Source organism: Lupinus angustifolius, chromosome LG14, assembly GCF_001865875.1.
Source record: "Lupinus angustifolius cultivar Tanjil chromosome LG14, LupAngTanjil_v1.0, whole genome shotgun sequence".
NCBI classification, from domain to species: domain Eukaryota; kingdom Viridiplantae; phylum Streptophyta; class Magnoliopsida; order Fabales; family Fabaceae; genus Lupinus; species Lupinus angustifolius.
The window spans coordinates 5,334,676-5,340,961 of record NC_032022.1 but is presented as its reverse complement, the minus strand read 5'-3'; positions in this window follow the sequence as shown (position 1 = coordinate 5,340,961).

The following is a 6,286-nucleotide window of genomic DNA, read 5'->3' as shown; positions in this document are numbered from 1 at the left end:
AGTTAGGAATTTAAATTTAGATAGTGATTCTTTTCATCTTAGTGTTAATCTACCTGATAGTGATACTGATTCTATTGTTTCTGTGCATTCTGCTGTTTCTGTGCATTCTACTGTTTACTCTGAAATATGGCTGAACCACTTCCAATCCCACGTGAGAGAACATTAAGGGAGCTGGCTGGACCTGATTTCACATATGAAAGCTTGTGTATCCAGTATCCCAATGAGGATGTGCCATATGTGCTAAGAACTGGACTAATCCATTTGTTGCCTAAGTTTCATCGACTTGCAGGTGAATGTCCTCATAAGCCTCTTAAGGAGTTCCACATTGTATGTTCCACCATGAAGCCTCGTGATGTCCAAGAGGATCACATATGTTTGAAGGCATTCCCACATTCACTTGAGGGTGCTTCAAAAGATTGGTTGTATTACTTGGCCCCTGGTTCTATTACTAGTTGGGATGACCTGAAGAGAATCTTCCTTGAAAAATTCTTTCCTGCCTCCAGGACCACTGCAATCAGAAAAGATATTTCTAGCATCAGACAACTACAGGCAGAAGGTTTATATGAATTTTGGGAGAGATTCAAGAGACTTTGTGCAAGCTGCCCCCATCGTCAGATCTTTGAACAACTCCTCCTGCAATATTTTTATGAGGGTCTAAACAACATGAAGAGGAATATCAATGATGCTGCTAGTGGTGGTGCACTTGGAGATATGACCACTTTTGAGGCTAGAGGTTTGATTGAGAAGATGTCTTCCAACTCTCAACAGTTCAGTGCAAGAAGTAGTGATGCTATAGTAATTAGAGGTGTCCATGATGTTGGGACAGATTCGGTGAAGCAAGATAAACTTGAGAAAAAATTTGACTCCCTTGCTACCTTGGTCACTCAACTTGCCATGAATCAATAGAAACCTCCACTTGCAACACGAGTTTGTGGCATTTGCACCGTAACTGACCATTATACTGATGTTTGTCCTTCTCTCTTGGAGCCTAAAACTGGTGACCATCCTGAGGCCTATGCTACAAATATTTACAACAACAGACCTCAACAACAACAACAAAATTATGATCCTTCATCAAGCAGATACAACCCTGGTTGGAGGAATCATCCGAATCTTAGATGGTATGATCCTTCACAGCCTTATCTAGGGCCACCATTTCATAATAATAATGCTACACAAAATAGACCATATGTGCCTCCCCCAATCCAACAACAGAGGCAACAACAAGTGAATATCAATTTGGCCACCCAGATGGGATAGATGGCTACTTCATTAAACACATTGCACTCTCAGAATTCTGCTAAGTTGCCTTCTCAAATTGTGGTCAACCCGAAGAATGTGAGTGTCATCACACTAAGGTCAGGGAAATAGATTGAAGTTGATCTAGCTACACCAATAATGAAGCAACCGGTTTTAAAAGAGATTGAGAACACTAGTGAACAAATTCTTGCTAGTGAACCTTCCACAAGTGCTGCACAACCATCTTCCATTCCTCTTCCATTTCCTCCAAGACCCATTCAAAGTAAGAAGATGGAAGAGGTAGACAAGGAAATCTTGGACACATTTAGAAAGGTAGAGGTGAACATACCTTTACTTGATGCAATCAAACAAATTCCAAGATATGCAAAATTTCTAAAGGAGTTGTGCACTCACAAGAGGAGGCTCAAAGGTAATGAGAGGATCAGCTTGGGCAGAAATGTTTCAGCACTAATAGGTAAACATGTTCCTCACATTCCTGAAAAATGTAAGGACCCAGGTACATTGTTGTACCTTGCATAATAGGTAATAGCAAATTTGAGAATGTCATGCTAGATCTAGGTGCTTCGATTAATGTTATGCATATGTCTGTTTTCATGTCTCTTTCACTTGGACCTATGCAACCCAATGAGGTAGTCATTCAATTAGCAAACAGAAGTACTGCTTACCCTGCTGGTTTGATAGAGGATGTCTTGGTTCGGGTTGGTGAACTTATTTTTCCTGCTGATTTTTATATTCTCGATATGGAAGAGAGATTCTCCCGTAACACAGTTCCTATCATTTTGGGGAGGCCATTTTTTAGAACAGCCCGAACCAAGATAGATGTCCATGCTGGAACATTATCTATGGAGTTTGGTGATATTGTGGTCCGATTTAAAAAATTTGATGCTATGAAACATCCATCTGAGGACCATTCTGTGTTTCATATTGATTTACTTGATTAGTTAACCAATGAGCATATCTGTGATTTCCATAATAATTTTGATTCTATGTCATTGATAGACTCATATACTTGTCATACGTGTATTGATTCTGATGTCCATTAGTAAAACATTTTCCTTTTGAGATTCAAAAAATTAAAGTGATAAATTCATTGCCACCTTCCACTTTGCATGGTTAGCACTTGTATGGTTGTATCAGTAGGGCGATGCCACTAAAACACGATAGTTATGGCATTAATGTGGGAGACACCAATGGCAAACCTACTGTCCTTCTCGCTTTCATTTTTGGTACAACAGAAAACGTAAGAAACAAGGATGAAAGGAAACTACTCCCTTAAATCCCGTCCTATCAGTCGATCACAATTATAAATATTAGTGAAAACATATTGTACCATATACGTCCAACTCAATTTGCCCATAAAAATTTTCATATTTTTTATTTTAAAGTGGTATATTAAATATTCAAACCTTAAATCTGGTATATATTTTTAATATGATCAACCATTAAACTATTTCAATAACTAAGTTGTATGATATAAATAATAATATTTATAAATTTATTGTATTTATTAAAATATATAACTGAACCGTGACGTGATTTAATTGGGAAAACACGAACTAAACTATTATACACCTATATTTGTACTCTGACAACTGACAAGCATAATATCCAATAGAATATTAATTCAAAAATCTTAAACTTTGATTGCTATTACCCTTAATTCAAAAATCCTAAACCAATCGGAACACTAATTTCCTTTTACTCGCATGATGCAACATGTGCTGCCAAAATAGCCTGGCTGAACAATTGGAGAATCATAGTTGGTTTTTCAGTTTATAATCAATTCGTGTTCTCTGACCAAATTTATTTAGCATATATATTGGTGAAATAATTTTTAGAGGATAATGGAGAAAAATGAAAATATTAAGAGTTATGAAATATTCTTTGAGATAATTCTCGATTTCTCCTTTTTCTTCAAAACCTAACTTACAAATACTATAATAAAGATTCAAATGCTTATGTGTTGTCCAATACAACCCATGCATTTAATAAATTAAGTTCACAAAATAAAAAAATCGTATTTTATATTGTTTTTTAAATACAATTTAATTCTTTGTTTTTTCAATTTACCTGTTTACTTCTAAAATTAATATTTAATTCATCTCCTATTAGAATATACAAGTCCTGGATACCAACAATCGAAATAAAAATGAAAATAAATAATAATAAAACAATAATTTGTTAAAAAGATTCGATCAATTGTCAACATTTCCGAAGCCTTGAGCTCTTACTAATATATTTTTAGAAATTACCACAACTCGGCTTTACAAAATACACATGCAACTTTATACCCCAACCCAATATATATAAGCCCTAATGTCTATAAACCAGATTCTGTCATCTGTCAGTAAGATATCGATCCATGGTCTTGGTGGCTAATAAGGCTAGGTCGTGGATCCCTCTCGAACTTTACATCATGGGGTTCTAAAAAAGCACGGTTGTATTGCCCAACGACTAAGTCGTGTGTCATTATAAAAAAAAAGTTTGTTACTCCAAATGGGTCCGTGGTGGAATAAGGATGCAAGCCATTCTAGGGCACCAACTCATTTTCAAAGATCTAAGAATGAGGTGCACATCACATTATATTGATCTCATAATGTAATATTGTGTTCAATGGAATATCTGATATACTCCTTGTAAATATGTTTTGCTTATAAAAAACACCAATTCACCTTAATTTTTTGCTCAATGTGATGTTTCACCATCCATTATTCTCATGTCATCGCTCTACTGCACTTGGGAAGTGATATATTATAAATGAAAATGGCATATAATGGATAGAATGGTAGTTATGAGAATAACTTTAATGGGTTGAAATGTCTAGATTTTCATACAATACTATAGAATTGATTCTATATGCCTATTTATATCCTCAATATCACCATCTCTAACTCTAAATGTTTCATGAAGTTTCTAGATGATACAAGCTATATCTTGTTAGATAGAATTCTCTAAATATAAACTATTTGTATTTTTCTTGCCACATGCTTATAGAATTCTATCTCTACAAAATTGTGATGCATTTTAATATTTTCCTTGACAAAATTTTCTAAAAACTCTCTTGCTTGACATTCATTTCCAAGTCATGTTGTTGAACTCCAGGTTAGAACTTCTACATTCTTTTATATTCAAAGTAGTTATAAGTCTCCTTATTGAACTTCTTACCGTGACTATTGCTAATTCTTGAGTTGTGTGTTACTCTTTTTGTTGGTCTTGTTAGAGACTTCTGACAGGAACTCCATATTATTCAAGTAGAGTCTCAAAGGCCACACATCTTCCATTTTTAATCATTACATGGACTTTTGCTCATCACTATGTTAGGTATTAGTGACAGAATACACCTAGAAGGGGGATTGAATAGGTGTTGCGGTTCCCAAATACTGCTATTCGCATTAAAGCCCTATTTTGGAAAATCACACAGTTAATCGATTAAAGAACTGCCTTAATCGATTAAGTCGCATAGAAAAGATAGTTGTTGAATGGCTTGATTGCATAGCCACTCATCGATTATACAAAAATGATACAGTAAATATATTTGAACATAATTGATCTTTATATGGCAGAATTACAATATTCAAATTATCAGCTAAAATAGACAATTAAATCAACTTGTAAAATTAAAGAGATAAGGGTAAGAAACAACCTGCAACAAGGTTTTATACTGGTTCGTTTTGCGGTTCACTGCAAAACTACATTCAGTCCTCCCCTTCCGATCTCGGGAGATTTTCTTCACTAAAACAAATATATATTACATACACACTTCCAATTACAAGACCTTGGATGCTACCTTCTTGAATTCCCAGAACTTCTATCTTGTATTGACTACACTAATCGCCTAGGAAAACCTTTCCTACGATCTAGCCCCAACCAAGAATATGTTCTAAACTCAAGACCTCCAAGTCTTAGTGAAGACTCTCTGTATCTCGTTGATGGTACGACACTAAGAGACGACTTTCCTTGTCACAAAAACAACACAAAAAACAAAGTGTTATGAAGCACAAAATGGCTCAAATATTACAATTAAGAACAAACTATATACAAATCTCACAAATTATTATGAATATGTATAAGATTAGAATCATGAAGAACATGTAATTTCTACCCTAAGAAATCTCTAAAAGAATTGAAAGAATCATGCAAGAAAGATAGAATGATGATCACATTTAATCACATGCAATGGATGACATTTTAATCCCTAAGCATGATCCTGTCTCTCACTATTCTCACATGTAATTCTCTCTACCTATATGACATACTATGAGCACGAAAATATGCAATTTAGCAATTCTAAAAATGAATGAATGAATGTATGAAGCATGGTGTAAAATCACAGTTTATATAGAAAAGTTTTTTAACGTCCAGTTAATCGATTAAGTGCCCTTTTAATCGATTAACGGGCTATTAAAAATAACTGAATTTTGTTTTTCAGTTATCTGTTAAAATTGATTAAAACTGATTTCACGTTAATTGATTAATGTCTTGCTTAATCGGTTAAATGGCATATTTTTAGCTAAGAGATTAAATGGTAAACTACCTATATGTTATGATTATCAACTATACATGTTTTACCATTATGTTATGCCTAAAATGTACAAGTAACATGTATGGTTAATGCATGAACATATAATAATCTAGATCGCATGTCTCATGTAAATGATATGGTAATTTTAGAACTTGTGAGATTTGCATCTAGGTTTACCTAACCTAGACTCAATAACTAAGACACATATCTAAGACTCTAGTTTAGTCATGAAGTTCTTGAGTCCTTGGCATGTTGATTTGTTGAAATATCTTTAAGCTTTCACTAATTCATTTATCTTCATCAAAACATTGGCAAGCTAATAGTGTTATCTTGACACTTTGCACTTTCAATCTCCCCCTTTATGATGATGACAAACTCCACACCAAATTTTGTTTTGATGCATAGCTTGAAGATGATCATAGGATGCATGGTTGTTGATTTCAAAGTTAAAGCGCATAGCTGGACAACGGAAGCTGAATTTTATTTACAACCTGCAAACATCAA